At 45.3% G+C, this 23,347-nt stretch overlaps 1 long non-coding RNA gene across 1 annotated transcript in view; it reads left to right on the top strand.

The window, feature by feature from the left end:
• LOC141088620 (uncharacterized) overlaps positions 1-23,347 on the top strand; it is a 451,115-nt gene that overhangs the window by 297,361 nt on the left and 130,407 nt on the right. Inside the window, exon 3 of the long non-coding RNA XR_012231995.1 lies at positions 18,348-18,409. This is a non-coding gene — a long non-coding RNA (uncharacterized lncRNA). The remainder of the gene's footprint in view (positions 1-18,347; positions 18,410-23,347) is intronic.

Below are 23,347 nucleotides of genomic sequence, written 5' to 3' on the forward strand. Positions count from 1 at the left end.
AACAAAAATCCTCCCCTTTCACTGCACACTAACTGTACAGTGAAAAGCGCTATCAGCAGAAGCAGTTTTTTTTTTTTCTTCCCTGCCTAACGCTCTCCCTTATTCAGAATCAGCAGCAGCACCTCTCCCTATTCTAAGATCGGCAGAAGTAAGATGGCGGTCGGTGATCACAGCCTTTATACCCATTGTGATGCCACACAAAGTCAGCCAATCAGTTCAATGCCCTTCTTTAAGATGGTGGTGGCGCTTCCTATTTCATCGCGTTGCCCTCAGTGTGCGTCCACCTTCATTGGCTGAGAAAAGGCGCTGGAAGCATTATTTGAAACGTGACTTTGCGCTCTGATCGGCGACCTCAAGCTATGGTCGGGTTTCGATCGGGCAAACCCGACTTTAGCTAAAGTCGACGTTTTTTGAATTTGACTGACCCGTTTCGCTCAACTCTAATGACGACTCATTTGGCTATCCCAGCATGCACTGGGCTTCTCAAACGAAGCATCATCAAAGAAGAAGTACTGATAAAAAAATAGCACAGATAAAGTAGTGAGGGAAAGACAGGGACTTTTTAATAAAAGTAGATTAGAAAAGATTATGACATTAAATAGGTAGGCATTTAGCAGTAAAATACATTTTTGTTCCGGATCACCCCTTTAATGGTGCCATATACCGTAAGTGAGTAAAATAAAGAAAAAACGTTTTAAAGGGTCATATATTGATAGGGCACAACTTCCAATAGGTGGCACCAGTGAGCCAGCTTTTTCTTCTCTGGAAGGGCGCTAATTTGCATACTATTTGGAGACTAGTAATTTACTACCAGGGAGGGTGACCCTGCACTTCTAAATAACCACATATCCGCCTGCAGGCACTGACACTGATTAAGGTGTTTCGCGATATAGCGGCACATGTTAGATTATTAATGCTGCTAAGTTATGTTTTAATGCAAGTTGTAAATGATGTCATTGTACTGTATAATAACTGATTTGGCTTTTGCTTCTTTGTGCTCCTGGATATCATGTCTCTGATACCGGAGCATTGATCTGCATTATTTTTTTTCGTGCTGTTATTACTAAGTGGCTACAGACTATCCCTACAACATATCATTGGTGCCCTAATGCCAGCATGGTTAAATCGTCTTGTGTGTACTGTGTCATCTGTAATAATCCATTTTATGACTTAATAATATTCCTCACCATTGTGCGTCCTGCCTGGTTCCATATTTTTGATGTGGAACAACGGTTGTTTGCGTCACATACCCCTCACAGATTGTACTCGGCCATTGCTTTCCTAATAATCGGAGATGATTGGCATTCATTTGTAAAAACGTATTATGTCTTCATCCTATAATTGAAGGCTGCGTCTTTTTCATTTTTCTGCATAATTGCTGTTACCCAGGTTGTTTCTACTTTTAAGGCACATTCTCCCACACTCAGCCCCCTGACCTTTCGGCTGCAGGGACAACAGGCGTCCTGGTCGGTTCATTTAGGGAGGGTAAAATCAACTACAAGGGGAAGTTCTTTGAAATGAACAATGGCCTTCAATCAGAAAGTCAAAGAGAAGCGTCATCTAATGAGAAGTGGATAGCGGGGAAAATAATGAGCACGCTGAGAGCCCCTCACAGAGGTGCATACTTACCACCATGCCAGCCAACCTCTTGCAGTTAGTGCCATTGTCTATGGAGACAGACTGGGGCTGGAATACGGCTTCACTTTAATTCAAATTGAAAATAATGACATCCAGAATTTCGTTGACAAAAGGACATATTCTAAGACATCCCAAAGTAATTTTCAGAAGTGAGGAATATATTATGGTTTATTTGTAAGTGCAATGTAAAATTACATAAAATAACATGAAAAAAGATCAGTCCATCAGAATTACGGTTCTTCCATCAATAATTATTTATTTATTTAATTAATATATTTCTTTAATACATTTCATGCAGCATTCTCTTAATCTGGGACATTCTTATTAATGGTGCTGTAATATTTAAGGGTGTCTTCTAAGAATAATAACACCTAGAGATAACTGAATTTTTGCATAACATTCTGAGGTCTCCTACGACATTATCCAACTCCTTTTTCAATTGATTTAATGGAAACACAGCATTAGTAATGGCAAAGTGACCTCACCTTAGAAAGGGGTGATAACTCGGTAGTGACCAACAGCCAATTAATAACATAGTGTGGTGACAGAATGTTCATATTTTTAAAAATTAAAAATACCATCCAAAAATTATCCCTTAGTCATTTGTGATCAGGTATACTATTCTGTGCAGAACACCAACTAAAACTGACAGCGTCACTGTCAGAAATAACATCATCCTGCTGTGAGCCGAGTGATGTGTCATATATTCCATAACACTTTCTGGTCCCTTCCCACTAATATGCCTGCCAGAGGAGGCCAATTCTGGCCTGCGTTTGGTTTTACTGCAGGGATAGCTGTATCCAGTGATGGTAGTACTTCAGCTTGTAGTGGCTTCCACATTCTTGGCCACGGCGTGGTGTTTTCTTATTTAACTCTACGTTGTCCATTGCTATTGCCACTGTTTCTATAATTAACTATAGTTACATTTTGACAATCTTTTCAAACCCAATTATTCAGCCCTTATATAGTGCCAGTTTCTCTGCAATCTGTTTTTTCTTCCCCGGCAGAGATGTCGATTCACATACCGCCGTGGTGTCTTTGTCGGACTCCGGAAATATACACAGAGATTTTTAATGTTTAAACTATGCTATATATATATCTGTTATCCGGTGATACTGTACCCTTTCTCAACTTTCTACAATCTGGGCCTGAGACCGTCTGAGTCTGCATCCTGATTAGACATGAGCGGTGTTCGAGTCGAACTGTTCGCCAAGTTCAAATTCAAGCTGTTTTGGGCGGTGTTCGAGCCATTCGTCGAACTCGAACACTTTGCTTAAAATTCGGCTGTTCGAGGTTCCGTTTGAGAACAGTTCGTTCACCAAAAGCGTAACTTTATTTTCACATTAATAATGGTTTTCAATGTTAATAGACAGTTTCATGGCATAGTAGTGGTGTCTGGTAGCCAGCGGTGTAGTACACCTGTCAAGGAGCTACACCGTGTGTGTTTCTAATAATTTTTTACCGCATCTTGTCCAGAAAATCCTTTTGGGCCTTGTAGCACTGTCTGCTACTCAGCAGAGGAGCCCACCCGTGAACCTAGCTATGCCGCCTGTTTATGAAAGAACCAGTTTTTGACTGCATTTAGTCCAGTTAATACTTTGGGCCTAGTAACTGTGTCTGCTACTCAGCAGAGGAGCCCACCCGTGAACAAAGCTGTGCTGCCTGTTTATGTAAGAACCATTTTTTAAGTCCATTTAGCCCAGTCAATACTTTGGGCCTAGTACCTGTGTCTGCTGCTCAGCAGAGGAGCCCACCAGTGAACCTAGCTATGCCGCCTGTTTATGTAAGCACTGTCTGCTACTCAGCAGAGTTGCCCACCCGTGAACCAAGCTATGCCGCCTGTTTATATAAGAATTGTGTGCTACTCAGCAGAGGAGCCCAGCTGTTAAGCAAGCTACAGCACCTGTGGCTTGGACACTTAATTTCTGGTTGACCTGCACTTACTGGGAGATCCTCGTTCGCGGGGAAGAAATGGAATCCCAGATCCCCATCACTAACGGGGTTCAGCGGGTTATCCGCACCTGTAAGCGACACACGCTGGTCCTTTCAGTGTAGCGCGCGTGCAGCCCCAGACATGTAAGGGCATGACAGACCTGTTATTGCTCGATCTCGAATGCCAGAGCCTCGCATGTCCCTCTAGTAAGCTGGACGCGGACCACGGGGGGCATGCCGGAGTCTCGTTCGTTAACGGAATTAAGCTGACAAATCGCTAGCACAACTAAAAACGGCCATGCACCACCACCCACAGAATCGAGAAAGCTTGCAATCTGTCCATCCTTTCCATGGCTGGCATAGTTGAGGTTGCCCGTGTGGAGTCCAATTAAGCTGCAGGCTCCATTCTTTGTGGTGGTGCCCTTCTGGAGATTCCTTTAAGGTTCAGCTTTGCAACCATACTTCCCCCGTAAACCAAACACTTTGCCTTCATGGATGCTGTTCAGAGGGTCGTGGGAATAACGCCGCCCGATCGGCAGTTGACATAATTTATGGTGGGAAGTCTGCCGGTATATGATCGTCTTCAATTTTAGAATTTTATAATTTTTTTTGTATTTTAGATTATTATTGTCATGCTCGCCATGTCTGTCATGTCCACCGTGTCTCTTTTGTCTCATGACCCCTGGAGCGGTGTGCACGCGCATCTCATGTCTGCTATCCTGCATGTTCCCTAGAGTAGTGTGCACACTCATCTCATGACTGTTGAGCTGCGGGATGCCTGCGTTTCTGCTCTGCCTTCTGTGATCGTCTCGTCATGTCTAGAACCCCTGATCATGTGTCCTTCCTATGTTCCAGCAGAGGCTGGTTCTGCATTCATCTCTGCATGTCTGGAACTCTGATCATGTGACCTGCCTAGGTTTCAGCACTGGTTCTGCTATCATCTCTGCATGTCTGGAATTCTGATCATGTGAACTGCCTAGATTTCAGCACTGGTTCTGCAATCATCCATGCATGTCTGGAATCCTGATCATGTGACTGCTCCCAGTAATCCTGGAGGACTGAACTGGAAGTTCTCCCCTGGTCCTGACCCAGAAGTGGAGGTGCTATGCCCTATATCGGACCACCCCTTCCTATGCTCAGGGCCTGAGTACTGTGTTGCTTCCCTGCATGGCTGCTTGGTCTGCGTGGTCACTCCCTCTATTCTGTGCCCTTGCACTTTGCTCTGTCGTGCGTCTCTGCACACGCTCCATGCTCGTACTTCGTCTCTTGTCCCGTGCCTTGTCTTATGTTTGTTCGTTGTGCCATGTTCGTCCTTGCCCTGCTTGGACTTGTAGTCCTTCTGTTATTCTCTGCCTTGCCTGTTTCTGCCATGTCTTGTTTCGCTATTCTCTGCCTTGCCTGTTTCTGCCATGTCTTGTCTTCACTATGCTCTGCCTTGTGTTTCCTCTCTGTTCTCTGTCTCTGCCTGTTATTCCTGCTCTCTGTTTTATGGTGTGCTCTAGCACGTTCCCTGGCTAGTCCCAAGGCTTTACCTTGGCCTGGCTCTGGGCTTCGGCCTACACTCCGCTGCTAGCTCTGTTCCTGCTCTGACCTGATTCCGTGTTTCTGGCTATGCTTCTGTTCCGTGTTCCGTACTCTGGTCTTGCTCTGTCATGTTTCTTGTCTTGCCTTGCTCTGTTGCTTCATGTGCCCTTTGCATGCGCCTGGCCTTCCTAGCCTCCTGTTTGTGCCTCAGCCATGCCCGGCCCTAGCCGTGCCCGCCTGCTTGTGCCTCAGCCGTGCTCATCGGTCAGTGACAGCTGTGTCGCCTGCCATGCCTCAGCCAGGTTTGCTGGAGTCTTGCCCGACTGTCAGTGCCGCAGCCCTATCAGCTAGCCAGTGCCCCAGCCGTGCTCTCTGTGCTCCCTTGCACCTCACGCTGTTTTTGCACTGTGCTCTTCGTGCTCTCTATAGCACGCACAGGCCCTCGCCTGCCCATGGCATACCTCCCCGTGCTTCTGTAAAAGTATGCGCAGGCTTTGCCATGTCCCCTGTCATGCCCTCTTGCACGCACAGGCCCTAATCCCATCCTTGAACCCTGACCCTGGCGTGCGTCTCTGCACGCGCAAGACTCTGCCTCGCCTGACCCTGGCGTGCCTCTCTGCACGCGCAGGACTCTGCCTCGCCTGACCCTGGCATGCCTCTCTGCACGTGCAGGACTCTGCCTCCCCTGACCCTGGTGTGCCTCTCTGCATGCACAGGACTCTGCCTCGCCTGACCCTGGCGTGCCTCTCTGCATGTTCAGGACTCTGTCTCATCTGTCCCTGGCATGTCCCTCTACACGCACAGGCCTCCGTCCTTGTACCTGTCCCTGGCGTGTATCTCTGCATGCGCAGGCCTCCGTCCTTGTACCTGTCCCTGGCATGCCCCTCGGCATGCACAGACCTCTGTCCTGTGAACCTGATCCTGGCGTGTCTCCAACCAAGCACCCTGCCTTGAACCCTGGCGTGGTTCCAAGCATGCACCCTGCCTTGAACCCTGGCTTGCCTGCCTGATTCCCGAAACCTGCCGACTACTGCCAGAGGCCCGGAACCAGATGACTGCTGCCTGATGTCCGGAGCTGATGTCCGCAGCCTGATGCCTGGACCCTGTCGGTCATTGCCAGTAGTCCGGAGTCCAATGCCATCGCCCGCCATCTTGGATCCTGGCGTGTCCTTGCACGCACCCTGCCTTGAACTCTGGCGTGTCTCTTGGCACGCACCTTGTCTTGGACTCTGGCATGTCCTAGCACTCATCCCTTCTAGGAACTCTGTGGGATCCCTAACACATACCCTGCCCTGGACCCTGGTATGTTTTCGTGCACCGGTTATGCCTGGAACATTTGGCGTGCCCTTGCACGCATCTTGCCGTGTTTCACTGTTTGTTCCCTGCACCTGATTCCCTGTTTATGCCTTGCACCTGAATAAAGTGTGAAACCACCTTTGCTGAAGAAACTCTGTGACTTCGCTTTATGTTTGGTATCCTGTCTGTCCTGTTGCCAGACACTCAATAGTGTCTCCTTGAGCCGGCTGTCTGGTCCAACTGCCGTGGTGGCTCACCCCCTTGGTCTTGCCTCTGACACTCCCCGTACAGGGGGTGGGTCCTCACTAGGTCAGCTCGCCCTAGGTGGGTGGGCGCCACGGCCCAGAGGGTCCACTCATTCAAGAAAAATGACTCAGCGTAAGCTGACACTCGTCACAATTATTTCAGCCTTTCTTGACTTTATAAGGGCATGACATGCCTATATCTGTGTCTCCTCCTCCTCCTTTTACTCCTCCACCTCTTTTCTATATGTAGTTGCCCTTTTCCATATGTTATTTGTGTCTTCTGAGCATTTTTCTGCTTTGGGACATCTTTTAAGGTGTTTTGTATGTGTTTTCTATGTGTTTGTATGTGTTTGTGTTTGCCTGCCATTGTTTTCAATGGGGTTCGACGGTGTTCGTCGAACGTTCGACAAACATTCAACGAACTTGCCTCCTGTTCGACGAACCAAACTCGAACACTAGCGGGGTGGCTCAACACTACTCCTGATATATAGACGTACATTTTTAATGTTTAAACTATGCTCTATATATATGGTATCTGGTGATACTGTACCCTTTCTGCCAGAAAGTCCTCCTCCACCTACCACTCTAAGTGTATCATTGACACCTGGAACATTGGCCCACATGTGTGATTATTTTTTGCGGATCTTCTTTTTATATTGTGGTGTGATCCATCCTGTGCGTGTGAGAGTCTGTGGGTTACTCCTGCAATTTATATATAGATTTAAAAATTACCCCAACACTATTTACAGCTCTATGCTTGTGATACATTACCTATTTACTGGTTTTTATATTCTGGTCTAATCCAAACTGACCAAGTGAGAGTCTGTTTCTGACTCTGGAAATAAATACTGAGATTGACAATGACCCCTACACTGTATACAGCTGTACGCTTTAGATCCATTACCGTTTTACGGCTTTTTATATTGTGTTGTAATCCATACTGAGCCTGAGAGCGTCTGTGTCTGCCTCCTGAAATATATACGGAGATTTAGAATGTTTAAACTATACTATATATACCTGCTATCTGATGATACTGTACCCTTTTTCTACTTTTTATATTCTTGTCTAATCCATACTGAGCCTGTGAGCGTCTCTGTGTGACTCATGAACTATATACAGAGATTTACAATTATCCTTTGATTGTATACAGCTGTACGCTTCTGATACAGTACTATATATCTGATGTTAGTTTTGGTACATTTTCTCCAAAATTTGGAAGTATGGTGGAAGAGGCCACGGACGTGGGCGTGGGGGGGGCCAGCTGGTACTGATGGTGGTGGTGCATCTGCTGGTAGTGGCAAAAGCACAATAGCAGCTAAGGCAGGAGGTGTTGAGCCTGCGTCATGGTCTGGCTCCGGAAGGCCTGGAAGGCTACCTTTTCTGGGAGTAGGTTAACCACTTTTAAAGCCGGAGCTGTTGTGAGTTCATTTTCCCCTTCGTCACTGAGGTCTGGTGAACTCCCTATTCTGGTAAAGGAAGGTAATGAGCCTGATTATCAGGCACCTGAGCCTAATGATGATGACTGGCTGAGTGGAGTCACGGACTGGATATAAGGCTGCCGACGCCCTTCTGCCCTGCGGGTGATTTCTCTGTGGACTTCTAGGAGACCAGTCTGATTCCTGCTCCTCTAAAGCTAAATTTTCTGCTTTGCCTTTTAGCATTTGTGTTTTGTTTTTGTTTGCCTTGCTTTTCTGGATCCTGCCATTCCCTGCTGGGGTGAGCTGAATCTCACTTGGGGCTTGGGCCCCGTCTTTGCTCAGTCTATCTTTCTGTCTGTGTTAGTGTTCTTTCTTCTTGCTTCACCGTCATTATATGTTGGGGGCTGCCTTTTGCTTTGGGGTCTGCTCTGGGGCAGTTTAGATTTCCCTTTCTGTCTTTAGGCTATATAGTCCTCCGGCTGTGATCGAGGGGTCTAGAGCATCATAGGAACCCCCCACGGCTACTGCTAGTTGTGTTGATAGGTTCAGGGGTCTGCAATCCGATAGCTGCCAACTTCTCTGGTTTTCTGGACTTAGCTAGCATTTCTGTTTTTGCCTCCTACGGTGACTCATTCATAACAGAATCACCTGCCCTACCGCAGATCCTAGAATACTCAATAGCAGGAAAGAATTGTGTTTAAAAAAAAAAAAGAGTGCGTATATTCTTTCCTCTATATCTCTGAGGCCGTAGGGAGAATTTTTTTTTCTCTCAATGGAGATAAAGCAATTGTCTGATCGTGTGGAGCAGCTCGCTGCGGAAGTGCGGGGAATTTCCGCCTACCTTGCTCATTCGCATGCTGTTGAACTAAAGATCCCTACACCTGATGTATTTTTTGGGGATCGATCTAAATTTTTGAGTTTCAAAAATAATTGTAAATTATTTTTTGCCTTGAAGCCTAACTCGTCAGGGAGCTACGCACAGCAGGTTAAAATTGTCATCTCTTTGCTGTGTGGCGATCCCCAGGATTGGGAGTTTTCTTTGAAACCAGATGATCCTATTCTGACTAATGTGAATGCATTCTTTCAAGCCTTGGGGTTGCTGTATGACGAACCTAATGCTATTGATCAGGCTGAAAAGACCCTGTTGGCATTGAACCAGGGTCGAGATTCTGCAGAGTTGTACTGTCAAAAGTTCCGAATGTGGGCGGTCCTTACTACCTGGAATGATAATGCCTTGGCTGCTCTCTTTCGGAAGGGTTTGTCAGAAGCCGTAAAAGATACTATGGTGGGATTTCCTGTTCCCTCTGGTCTGGACGATTCTATGTCATTAGCCATTCAGGTTGATCGGCGTTTACGTGAACGCAGGATTGCACAAGAGGTGTTGCCACCGGTTGAACAGACGTCTGAACCTATGCAATGTGATAGAGTTTTGTCTAGGGCGCAACGTCAGGAGTTCAGAAGGCGTAATAAGCTGTGTTTTTTCTGTGGAGATGCCTCGCATATTATTTCTGTTTGTCCTAAACGAGAGAAACGCTTTGCACACACGTTTTCTGTTGGTGGTGTTCAACCTAAGTTTCTTCTGGCAATTACTCTGATCTGCTCCCTGTCCACATTTTCCGCCACGGCTTTTGTGGATTCGGGAGCGGCGCTAAACCTAATGGACTTGGATTTTGCTAAATGTTGTGGATTTCCGATGACACCTCTGCAGACGCCTATCCCTTTGAGGGGGATTGATGCTACTCCTTTGGCGAAAAATAAACCTCTGTTTTGGACCCAGGTGGTCATGCGGGTCGCCCCAGACCATCAAGAAAATTGCAGATTTTTGGTGTTGCATGGTCTGCATGATGCCGTTGTTCTGGGGTTTCCCTGGTTGCAAATTCATAATCCAGTTTTGGATTGGGAATCTGTGTCTGTGGTGAGTTGGGGTTGTCGGTGTGCCTTTAGTGAGGCTCCGGTTTTTTCCACCTCTCCTCAGTCGCATGATGTTCCTGACTACTTGGCGGACTTTTATGATGTATTTAGTGAGAATGAGTCTGCATCTTTGCCTCCTCATAGGAGTTATGACTGTGCAATTGAACTGAGCCCGGGGTGTAAATTTCCCAAGGGTCGGCTCTTCAATTTATCTGTACCCGAGCATGAGGCTATGCGATCCTATATTAAGGAGGCGTTGGAGAAGGGTCATATTAGACCATCCTCTTCACCCTTAGGTGCCGTTTTTTTTTTTGTGGCCAAAAAGGATGGTTCTTTAAGGCCTTGTATTGATTATCGTGCCCTCAATAAAATTACTATTAAATATCAGTATCCGTTACCCCTGATTTCGGATCTATTCTTTAGAGTTAAAGGTGCTTGCTGGTTTACCAAGCTTGACCTCAGGGGGGCATATAATCTTATCCGCATTAAGCATGGGGATGAATGGAAGACGGCGTTTAATACTCCGGAGGGACATTTTGAGTACCTGGTGATGCCTTTTGGGCTCACTAATGCCCCTTCTGTCTTCCAGTGCTTCATGAACGATATTTTCCGAGACTTTGTCGATAAATTTTTGATTATCTATCTGGATGATATTTTGATCTTCTCCAAGGATTGGGATTCTCATGTGGAACATATTCGGACTGTGTTCCGGATCTTGAGGGAGAATTCCCTGTATGTCAAAGGATCGAAATGCCTTTTTGGAGTACAGAGGATTTCATTTTTGGTATTTATTTTGTCTCCGTCAACTATTGAAATGGACCCGGCCAAGGTACAGGCCATTTATGATTGGGTTCAGCCCACTTCTTTGAAGGCCCTCCAGAAGTTTTTAGGTTTTGCTAATTTTTATCGGAAATTTATAGCAAAATTTTCTAGTATTGCCAAGCCATTAACTGATCTGACTAAGAAGGGTGCTGATGTGTTGAATTGGTCTCCGGAGGCTGTTGCTTCCTTTCAGGAGCTGAAGCGAAGATTTACCTCTGCCCCAGTTTTGCAGCAACCTGATGTCTCACTCCCGTTCCAAGTAGAGATGGATGCTTCTGAGATTGGTGCAGGAGCTGTTTTGTCCCAAAAGGATCCTGTAACATCTAAAATGAATCCCTGTGCTTTCTTTTCCCGAAAGTTCTCTCCATCTGAACGTAACTATGATGTGGGGAATCGGGAACTGTTGGCCATGAAATGGGCATTTGAGGAGTGGAGACATTGGTTGGAGGGAGCTAAACATCAAGTTGTGGTCCTCACTGACCACAAGAATTTGATTTACCTAGAGTCGGCTAAACGCTTGAACCCTAGACAGGCTAGGTGGGCCTTGTTTTTTACACGTTTTGATTTTGTGGTCTCTTTTCTTCCTGGAACTAAGAATGTCAAGGCAGACGCCCTCTCTAGGAGCTTCTTTGCTGATTCTCCTGTGGTGACCAAGCCTGCTACCATCTTAGGCGAAGGGGTAGTTCTTTCTGCCATCTCGGCTGATTTGAGACTTGCTCTGCAAGAGTTCCAGGAGGACAAACCTGAGCGTTGTCCCAGTGGAAAGTTGTATGTTCCTGACCAGTGGAAGAACAGAGTGATGTCTGAAGTTCATTGCTCTGCATTGGCTGGTCATCCAGGTATTTTTGGTACTAGAGATCTGGTGAGTCGCTCTTTTTGGTGGCCCACCTTGTCTCATGATGTCAGGAATTTTGTGCAGTCCTGTGGGACTTGCTCCCGGTCTATATCTTGTTCTCGCTCTAGTGGGTTGTTGATGCCTTTGCCGGTCCCCAGGAGGCCATGGACCCATATTTCAATGGATTTCATCTCTGATATGCCGGTCTCTCAAAGAATGACTGTTATTTGGGTGATTTGTGATAGGTTCTCTAAGATGGTTCATCTTGTACCACTCCCTAAGTTGCCGTCTTCCTCTGAGTTGGTGCCCCTGTTTTTGCAACAGGTGGTTCGCTTGCACGGGATTCCTGAGAACATTGTATCTGACAGAGGAGTTCAGTTTGTGTCTAGATTTTGGAGGACTTTCTGTTCCAAGCTGGGAATTCAGTTGTCCTTCTCCTCTGCTTTTCACCCTCAGACCAATGGGCAGACAGAGAGAACAAACCAGACCTTGGAGTCGTATTTGAGATGTTTTATTTCCGCTGATCAGGATGATTGGGTTTCATTTTTGCCCTTGGCCGAATTTGCTTTAAATAATAGAGCTAGTTCTGCCACTTTGATGTCACCTTTTTTTGCAACTTTGGGTTTCATCCTTGATTTTCTTCAGGGCAGGTGGAGCCTTCTGCCTGCCCAGGTGTTGACACTGTGGTGGAGAGAATGCACCAGATCTGGGACCAAGTGGTGGATAAGTTATCTCTCTCCCAGGAAAAGGCTCAGCGGTTTTCCAATCGACATAGGACCATTGTTCCCCAGTTTAAGATTGGTGATATGGTGTGGTTATCATCAAAAAATATTGCTATGAAGGTGGCTTCTCCTAAGTTTAAGCCTAGATTTATTGGACCTTACAAGATTTTGGAGATTATTAATCCGGTCTCTTTTCGGTTGGCTCTTCCTGTCACATTTAAAATCCATAATGTGTTCCATAAGTCCTTGTTGAAGAGGTTTGTTGAACCAGTTGTTCCTGGGGTGGCACCTCCGGACCCTGTATTGGTTGAAGGTAACATGGAATATGAGGTAGAGAAAATACTGGATTCCCGTCTGGCTAGACGGAGACTCCAGTATTTGGTTAAGTGGAAGGGTTATGGTCAGGAGGATAATTCCTGGGTCTCTGCCTCTGATATTCATGCCAAAAGATTGGTGCGTGCCTTTCATCGGGCTCACCCTGATCGCCCTGGTGGCGTGGTTGAGTGTTCGGTGACCCCTCCTCAAGGGGGAGGTACTGTTGTGAGTTCATTTTCCCCTTCGTCACTGAGGTCTGGTGAACTCCCTATTCTGGTAAAGGAAGGTAATGAGCCTGATTATCAGGCACCTGAGCCTAATGATGATGACTGGCTGAGTGGAGTCACGGACTGGATATAAGGCTGCCGACGCCCTTCTGCCCTGCGGGTGATTTCTCTGTGGACTTCTAGGAGACCAGTCTGATTCCTGCTCCTCTAAAGCTAAGTTTTCTGCTTTGCCTTTTAGCATGTGTGTTTTGTTTTTGTTTGCCTTGCTTTTCTGGATCCTGCCATTCCCTGCTGGGGTGAGCTGAATCTCCTTTTGCCTGTTGCTCTGTCTTCAGAATATTCCTGAGTACTGACATAGTTTTTTGAAGCCTAGCGTCTTCAGGGCCTTTTTCACTGTCAGTCTGTTGGCTCTTATTTTCATAGGGTTTTTCACGGATTGCAGACAGCAGCCTTCCTGTCCTTTCCTATCTAGTTAGCTTGGGCCCCGTCTTTGCTCAGTCTATCTTTCTGTCTGTGTTAGTGTTCTTTCTTCTTGCTTCACCGTCATTATATGTTGGGGGCTGCCTTTTGCTTTTGGGTCTTCTCTGGGGCAGTTTAGATTTCCCTTTCGGTCTTTAGGCTATATAGTCCTCCGGCTGTGATCGAGGGGTCTAGGGCATTGTAGGAACCCCCCACAGCTACTGCTAGTTGTGTTGATAGGTTCAGGGGTCTGCAATCCGATAGCTGCCAACTTCTCTGGTTTTCTGGACTTAGCTAGCATTTCTGTTTTTGCCTCCTACGGTGACTCATTCATAACACGGAGCATCAGGAACTGGTTTTGGCTTACATTGCCAAAACAGACTCCAGCTAAAATGCCCTCCTCTTCTGAAGTTTCAAAAAATGCAAGCACTGAGTCATCAAGTGCTGGCTCCTGGTCAGGAAGAACCCCTTTCCTTGTGTCTTTCACCCCCACCAAAAGTGAATGATGCAGCAGGCCACACTGCACATTAGTCCATGTAGCTCTTTCTCACATACCATGGCTGGGTTATCAAGTCAAATCGTGAATTCCCCAGTCCAAGATGAATCAGACATGGAGTGTGGTCGCCAGCCAGGGCAGTGGGGTTAATCGGTACCGGGCTGGTGTCTCAGAGGGATGTGTCACGGTGGTGGTGACCCAGTCCGTGGCCCTGGGCATCCATGCAAAGGGGTGAATAACGTTTATACGTGAATGATACATGATGCCACCTGTGGTTTCAGATCAGATTGACCAGCGCTGTAGTGTAGCTTCTCTGGGACAGATGTTGTGGTGCAGCTAAGATGTAGAAGCCCTGCACAGGTAGGGCCATAGTCGCAGGGCAGATGAAAGAGTTGGTAGATGGTGTGCAGTGCAGGATGTACCAGAGCCATGTGCCAGGCGCAGGAGAAAGATGACAGACACAGTCGTGCAGTTCCTTTACCTGTACTTGGTAAGTGCCGTCCAGGACCCAGAGTACAAATGGAGAAGGAGTTGGTCATCCTGGAAGCAAATTAGGAATTCTCTCTCTGCAGATAGGTAGTGTGGCCTCCGTTCTAGCGCTCATCTGAGGTACTCGCAGTACTGAGTTCACTGAAGTTCTCCCTGTTGACTCTCTTTTGGAACTTTCTTGTATGGCAGGCAGCCGTAACCTTTTCCTTCTGGCTCACACATGTCGCTGCTGGGGCCTCCGAGTCTTCGTTGGGAACAGAGCATTTACAGCTGCTACTTCCTTCGGTTTCTGCTGCAGGACCGTCAGTGTCCCTACAAACTCGGAGACCGGAATCCAGACCATGCGATCCAGCTAGGAATGAGCCTTAACTCTGCTCATCCTCCAGCTCCCCTTCTCACGTCCACACACTTCCCCTTCCCTTCACAGGCTGCCCTAACTTCCCTCCTCCCGACCACAGTGAGCAGCTCCTCAGCAGTCAGGTTCAGAGCTCTCCCTGCTGGCCTGGAGTGGGAACTGTGTTGTGTGTTGGTTTAACTGCTAGAGAGATCCTTCGTTGCTCCCAAGCATGACATCACACTCCCTAGGAGGAAGGTAATGCCACTGTGGTGACCGTACTTCTGGGGGCGCCACAAGTGCACTGATGCCCAGCCACTGCTAAATGATTCTGCTGGTACATTGACCCAGACCACTACATTCCCCTCGCACTCTACACAGCCAGAATCTGACCCTGATGAAACTCAGGTTCCCCTTCCCGCATACTATACCACCTTACACAGTGACAAAGAGGAAGGTGCAGAAGAAAGTGCAGGTTCCTTGAGCAGGTGGGGGGCATACTCATGGGTGACGGCACTGGCACAGGGCCCCTCATAGTACGCAAAAGTGTCTCTGCCGGTGGGAGGGCCCACCCGCCATCAGACACACCGCCGTACTATGAAGGGCCCTGTGCCAGTGTCGTCGCCAACGAGTGGGCCCCCTGCTTGCTCAGGATCACTGCACTTGCAAAGTTGAAATATTTACCTCTCTCTGCTCCACCGCCGTTACGTCTTCCGCGTTTCCTGACAGTGACATTCCGGTCAGAGCGCGCGATGACATCACGTCTGTACGCCCTCTGCCTAAACAGTCCAAGTGCAGAGAGATGGAAGATGGGGATGATGAGGAGTCCAGAGTACAGGGATTCCTTAGCGAGGAGACTTATTTAATTGTTTTAAAGGTTGGGAGCAATTTTTGGGGAGCACTATACTCTGGAGAATGATATATGGGGCCACCATACACTGGAGCATTCCAAAGGAGGACATCAGACACTGGAGCAGCATTTACAGGGCCCATTATACACTGGAACATTAGAAATGGGGCCCATAAGACAGTGGAGCTTCATCCATGGGGACCAACATATACTGTAGCATTATGTGGAGCTCATCATATACTGTATCGAACATTATATGGGACCAATGATTCTGTATGGAGAAATATATGGGCCTCATTACTCTGTATGGCGCACTATGCGGTGGCCATAATACTGTATGGAGTAATATACTGTCCGTTTTTGGAACTATTGGAGAATTTAAAATGGATATCAGTCATGTGATGTAAGAAGTGAAGTATTTTTCATTGTGCTATACCGCTATTTCTATGCCGTATCAGAGGACCATAAATTGTGACATTTGTTAAAAGAGCCCAGTGACACTCTTTGGCCCAGGGCCCATGAAAACCTGGAGCCAGCCCTACACCCCCCCACAACTTTAGCCAAATAACCCCAGTTTTCAATGCCTAACTATTATTATAAGGTAAATTAAGGTTGACAAGCTTCAGTAATAAGAATTGATGTTTTTGGCATTAAAATGGGCACTGTAGGTGTGTTTCCTGTCCTCCACTCACTGCCGACTTTTCTTCCCCATTGACTTGCATTGGGTTTCGTGTTTCAGTCGGCCTTCGACTTTTCACGATAATCGGCCCATTGCGTTCGACCCGACTTTTGCGAAAGTCGGGTTTCATGAAACCCGACTCGACCCGAAAAAAGGCAAAGTCGCTCATCTCTAACTATAAGTAATTACAAGACCAAAAAAGCAGATTCCTGCAGCAGAGCAATGTATTGGCGTGCCATGTATGGATGTAAAATTTGACTAGTAAAACAGTAATTGCACAAGAAATGCCAAAATTCAGTTAAAGTCTCTTGTGACAGTCGAGCACCCCTTCTCTCACTGACCATTATTTCAGATTATTTTTATGTTTAAGAACTGTTATGCTGTCTTGCTTCTGCTTTTTACTGCATTAAGAATGAAGAAAAGATTGTAATTGTGATTCAAATGCACCAGGACGGACTAGACAGCTTAAAAATGCACCAAATTTATTTTCCAGTAGAATCCACTTTAATGCTTTTTAATATTGACTAAAAAATTAGAAAGTTTTAGACAAAGGGGTCCAATGGGTATTTATCTCATTTTCTCTATATTTTATGTTGCATAATTCTACATTCATATAATGATACTTTATAGAATGTGAATGAGGATTTAAGAAGTATTTCATTTACCTTGCTTATAATACCACAATCTACTTTCTATACTGGTAAAAGTAAAGCCGCTGACCTTTATCCACTCTTACTCTTGTGTGGTATAATAGAAGTATGCTGTCAGTAACATTTGATATCTAGGGAGTGTTTGATTAGCTTGACCAGAACAAGTTATATCTTACAAAAACATTTTCCTCTGAGGCTGTCATCACTATCTTCGTTTCACTTTAGCCATATTAATATACTTGGTACAGTATGTTACCAGTGTTTTGAGCAGCTGTGAGGCAGGAGTTTTAGAATTCCCCTTATCCCCGAAACATCAGTATCTGAAATTCAACACAATGTCTGTAGGTGTTAAATGAGAAATAATTTATTTGATTACCCCTTTCTGTACCAGTTAGCTTCTAGCATTTTCTTTTATAATATCCAGTACACTCCACGTAAGGACTTCAAGGTCCATGTTCATCATTCCGCCATTAGAAAGAGTCTGAATAAACATGTTATCTAGAAAAAAATTTACAGGCAAAAAAAAAAGGAATGTGAAGATTTGGCACATATCTGTCCGAAAATCCTTAAAGTGAATCTGTCATCAGTTTAAAAACTGACCGTTCTAGATAGGTGATGGAGAGAAATGTTTAAGCACAACCAGGTGCGTACATGGCAATCTTGGGACCTCATAGTAAGAGTCTGTATTGATCCCCCCCTTCCCACCTAAAAAATAAAATATTCGAGGAGTATGTGGGGTCTCGGCACATAGGAGTTGTCACAGAAGAACATAACCCTCATCTTTTAAACACAGGGAAAGGGACATATATGGAAGCAGGTATACAGAAACGGTAAACAGAAATAGTGGCCCTACTAAAGCCCCTCAGTATTTTCACCCACTAAGATAGCCCTTTCAGTATCATAAATGCCCCCCACATGCATTATGATACTCCATTGTGATTCACCCCCACACAATTTGTTCCCAAATTACCCCCCCATACATACAATATGGTGCTCCAAGAGTGACCTCCCCACAGTATAATGCTGGAAGAGTGACGTCCTCTCACAGTATGATGCTTCCATATTTTTCCCATACAGTATGATGGACTTAATAGTCCCCCATACAGTAAGATGCCCCCATAGTCCCCAGACAGTATGATGTAATTACAGTCCACAGTACAGTATGAAGTCATTACAGTCATTGCAGTATGATGGCCCCACAGAGTATGATGCCCCTCACAGTCCCCACACAGTACAGATGTTTTTCAGATGAGCATGACCAAGCAAAAAAGTTTAAATCTGCCACATATGAAATGCCAAATATAATTTGGGCTTTGCTTATGAGTGAAGTGTTCTGGTGAAGTGACCACTGTTGTATCATGGACCCCAAGAGCTCACTGAATTTACATTGGGAGGAAACAACAACAGAAGGGAGAAGCTGTGTTTGTGACGTGTTATGTGAATATTGCTTTGACTGTTACCACCTAAAAAAAACCTCTTATTTTTGCATATTATCATCCATACAGATCGCTACAAGCCTCTGGGAAATGATCTCTAACAGGCAGAAATGAAAGTGAAGGTGCAACAGGTGAGCTGACTATGCTGTATATCAGTGTTAGCATATCTAGTACGCTCATTTATGGCATTGATATATTTCCCTAAATTTGTGGAAAAAAGCTCTGATCCATGAAGAAATTCAACTCACAACTTACAAGACTTAAAGGGAACCTGTCACCAGGTTCGGCCGATATGAGGTAAAACCACCACCTTTCAGGCCTGACATACAACATTCTATAATGCTGTGTATTGACCCCCAACCTGACCTGAAAGAGAAGAAAAAGAGCTTTTATTATACTCACCTGCGGGACGGTCCAGTCTGATGGGTGTCAATGTTATCCATCTGGCGCCTCCCATCTTGTTACGATCACTGTCCTCCTTCTTGCTTCTTGTGGATGATGCATCCCTACGTCATCCACATATTATCCCCGGCATCGCACTCCTGCGCAGGCGTACTTATCTGCCCATTTGAGGGCAGAACAAAGTACTCGTATTGCAGAGCTACAGTCAGGGCAGAGAAATCTGCTTGCACAGGAGCCCGATGCCGAGGAGACTGTGTGTGTCATGATCCAGGATGGGGTTTCGCTTTGGCCCGTCCTGATCAGACTGGGGGTTAATTGTTCCACCTCTCCCTGGCAGAGGGTGGCTATTTAATGCTCACTGGACCTAGGTCCGGTGTCAGTTATACTCCTGCCCTCGGCTGAGTTAGTTGACCTTGTGTGTACATGTGCCTTGTGCCTGATATCTTGCTTGCTTGTTTGGTTTTGATCCGGTTCTGTCCCTGTTACGAGTTCTGCCTGGCCCTCTTGTACTGCGCTACCTCTCGTGTATGACTCTCTGCTTGTGACCCAACTTCTCTCTGCTCGTCCCCTTGGTACCACGTCACCCTCTTGTGTATGACCTTTGGCTTTGTCTGACCACCCGTCTGTTTGTCCCTCCTGTGCCTTGTTTGCCTGTACTGTGTGTGACCTCCATTTTGCCTGACTCTGAGTTGTTGTATGGTGTCCTGTCATCTCTGAAAGCAGGACGCTAAGCCCCTCCCCCTTGCAGTCACATGACCATAGGTCCTGTGCCAGCTTGCTAACTTCAGTGTCCTCAGGTCCTGTGCATCTTTACTTTCCGGCACTGACAGGATCCTGACACCGATAGTTTGAAGCACGCATTGTCACCTCTGCTGCCCTGCTCCACAGGTATCTTTTAGCACTGTTTCTGTACTCAGGACACGCACACTGGCTCAGTCAGCAAGTGTAATGCGGTGTTCCTGACAGTGTGGCTGAGGCAGGGACACACAAAGCAAGAAGGAGGGCGACGATCGTAAGAAGATGGGAGGCACATCAACGCCCCTTGGACAGGGCCGCCCTGTAGGGGAGTATAAAAAAAAGCTCTCTTTCTTCTCTTTCCAGTTGGGTTGGGGGCAGATACACATCATTATAGAATACTGTATATCAGGCCTGAAAGGTAGTGGTCTTACCTCATATCGGCCAAACATGGTGACAGGTTCGCTTTAAAGGATTTACTGCAAATACCTTAGTGTCAATTGCCACAGAACACATTCAGTAGTTTTGTGGATACTATACCATGGGAAAGATATTTTTTCTGTGGCATAGGGAAGGTAGCAACACAGTCCTAGGAAGGTGGTTTTTATGTTATGGTGGAAATTAAATGTGTATTGGTATAAATGAATCAATTGGGATAATACATACTGGATTTTGAGATATTTTGAGCCAAATGATTCAGGCACAAATTATGTGCACCAGATGTATCCCCAACACCTACCATGTGACATTGATAGTGTCTTAGTATGCGGTATTGCTTTAGGCACAAGGGTTAGAGGCTACTGCTGTCTCTTCTCCCCATATACATTGCTGGGGCTGAAAAAAAAGACGTAATACTGTAGAGGAAATATTCTAATAATGCCAGACCATCTGAGCAGTCACCAGTCTAAGACAGTAGTATAGCACACCCCATATAAGTGACATAAATGTAATAAATGTATTGATGAATCTCCCCCATTTCTATTGCCTGACATTCACCAACCATGTATAAAAGAGGAAGCTTAGATATATTATAATGTGCCAGTCGCTATGTACTATACACACTGATTTGAACATCCATTGGGGGCTCCTGGTTGGATTCTTTCGCTGTTACTCCGGTTGCAGAAGTGTGACATTTGTCCGTGTTGCACTACTGTCATGATGACAAGATATTTATCATAACGTAGGGCTAAAAAGACGGTCTGACAGGAGATCAGAAAAAGAAGGAGCAAATTTATCAGTGTCACTTTCCACAGACTGTCAGGCATCGCGCAGTTATAGGAGAGATTCAACTTTGGTGCATTTGTAAACTGTATGTATATGTGCCTCCCATATACTGTATAAAGTATCACTATATGCGCTTTTTTATCACATATTATATACGATGTGCCATCTAATAATGAGCTGATATAAAATGTTGCCATGCAGATTATTTCTATAGAGGGGATTCTGCATTGTAGAGATATGAAAACCTCCAGTGGAGCAGTCAGTCTTCTTAGCAGGTCATTCCCACTGATGCTGGGCTCTTCTATAATAGTAATTTTTCATTTAGGAGATCACTGATTTCATATGCGCAAGTATTTTATTAATTTTACATCCTAAGATCCAAAATTTGGTAAATCATGCAGACAATCAACAGGATAAGAAGGTTGCAATATATAGAAATGGCATCAATGCCAAAATTAGTAAAAAAATATATCTCCTACTTAAAGGGATATAAAAGTATGTTCTATATCTGACCTGGGCTAACTGTGGTCACATCCAGCCTTTTTGCTGTTGTGGTCAAGCATGTGAATCGTCCTGGTGTCTCAATTTCAATAGACTCTGAATACGATGGTGGAACAGGGAGGACCACTGCTTCACTATTCAGTCTGTGTGATTGCGGCTCAGCACAGAAGCTGTGATTAAGTCAGTAAATCATGTCTGCTGTGTGGAGCATTGGGGGACTAGGGTGTTTAGGTTCTGCTATTCTGGCTGCAGTCTATTTAGCATAACACAGGTGTTTTCATTTGTCTGCCTTATCACCTTTTGGGTTCGGCTTTATATTCTGTCCCTCTGCTAGCATTTCCTGCTGGTGCTGGTCTCTTTTGGATGTTTAGCCATTCTGCTGTACTTTAAAGTCATTCACTGAAATTCCAGCTAGGGTTTTTCTCTTTGCTGTACCTGTTCTGTACTCTGCACCTATCTTCTGTTGCTGTTTTGCAAGTAGGCTGCATGTTATCTAACAGCTCTTATTTCATACTTGCTTTTGTATTTCATGGTTTAGTTTACTCACTCTGGGATCTTTCCTTTTTCAGCACTCTTTTGTAGTTAATTCCACACTGTGCTTTGCCCACTGATTCTTTAGGAGGAACTTTAACTGCTCAATGGCCTTTTAGGCAGCATAGATCTTAGTTGCCGTGTTCTGTTTATGGTTAGGGCTATCTCAAGTCACACAGGACCCACTAGGGACTGCGGGGTCAGGATCTCTAGTCTGTACAGGAATTGGCAGGGTCAGTTGCAGTGTTTTTCTTTACCAATTATCCCAGGTGAGTTGCTACTCAAACTTAACAACAGTGTTCTTTGGTTTAGGTTATAGTCACACATCTGTATGAAATCATTCAAAATAAATGAGAACGTTATTTCCATGGCAGAATAAAGCACCTTTAAATCTCTTCACCTGGACTGGACGCTGTTCTCATTTATTTTGATTGCTGCTGCCTTTCCAAGTGGGTTCCTTGGTCGTGAGCAGGCGTTCATACTTAGTGAGTGCTGTCAGCTTTTCTTCATATGTTTACATCTGTGCACTGTCCGATTTTTGTTGAACAACACACTGACCCATAGGGTTTCATGGATCTATAAACACATACATAAAAATCACAAGTCCAAGTGCGAGCTCTGCTGCGAGACATGTTTTGGATGAGAATGAGCCATTCAAGTCAATGAGGATCAGTAAAACAAGGATGCAAATCATAATGATTCCATCCATCAAGTAGTGATCAATTTAACCCTTTTCTGACATAGCACTGTTTCATTTTTACGCTTTTATTTTTCCTTTTCCATCGACATACTGTAGGCATATGAGTGCTTTTTTTTCATTGCTGGAGTGGTGCTTTAAATGTAAGTCCTCTGCCCCCGGTCATATACTCACCCTACGACGTCATCATCATTTTTCGCCTCTGGTTTGGTCTCGTGACGCCATCTTGTGAGTGCAGCATCTGAGTGTCTGGAACTCAGAAGCTACATCACAAGCTCTTAATGCAAGCCTGTGAGAACCAGAAGGAGGCCAGAACAAGGCTCCCATAGATTTACATTGATTAGTGACCTCTGGCTTGCTGCAGCTATCACTGGATCAACTGGCAGGTCACAAACTGCAGGAGCCGGACCAGAGCGGCAGCGAAGGTAGAGTTCTTAAAAATAAATAAAATTTGCTTGTGTCTCCATTTTCCGAGACATTTAACTTTTCCAATTTTCAGTAAATGGACCTGTGTGGGGGTTGGTTTATTGAGCCCTGAACCAATATTTTTATTTATACCATTGTAGGGTAGATACAATGTTTTGATCGCCTCTTAATGCATCTCAGTAAGGTGCTGCAGCAGCTGAAAAACAGCAATTCTGGCATTTTGATACTTTTTTCTCATTAAAGCGTTAACTGATTGAGTTAATTAATTTTATATTTATATTTTGATAGAGCATACTCTTACTAACATATCGAAATCACACTTTCTAAAATTTCTTTATTTTTAATGAGGGAAAGCAAGATGATTCCAACATTTTTATATTTCATTTTTTTTTATATTTTTAAAAACTTACTTTTTTTTTAGCTTTACATTGTGTTAGTCCCTAAAGGGAACTGGATCCTGTGATCACTTGTGTTATGTACATCAATACCACAAAATTGGTGCATGGTGCATACAGCAAGAATCACGGTCTCCTACGAACATCATCCACAGGCT

Source organism: Dendrobates tinctorius, unplaced genomic scaffold, assembly GCF_039654945.1.
Source record: "Dendrobates tinctorius isolate UK_male_01 unplaced genomic scaffold, ASM3965494v1 ptg000039l, whole genome shotgun sequence".
NCBI lineage: Eukaryota > Metazoa > Chordata > Amphibia > Anura > Dendrobatidae > Dendrobates > Dendrobates tinctorius.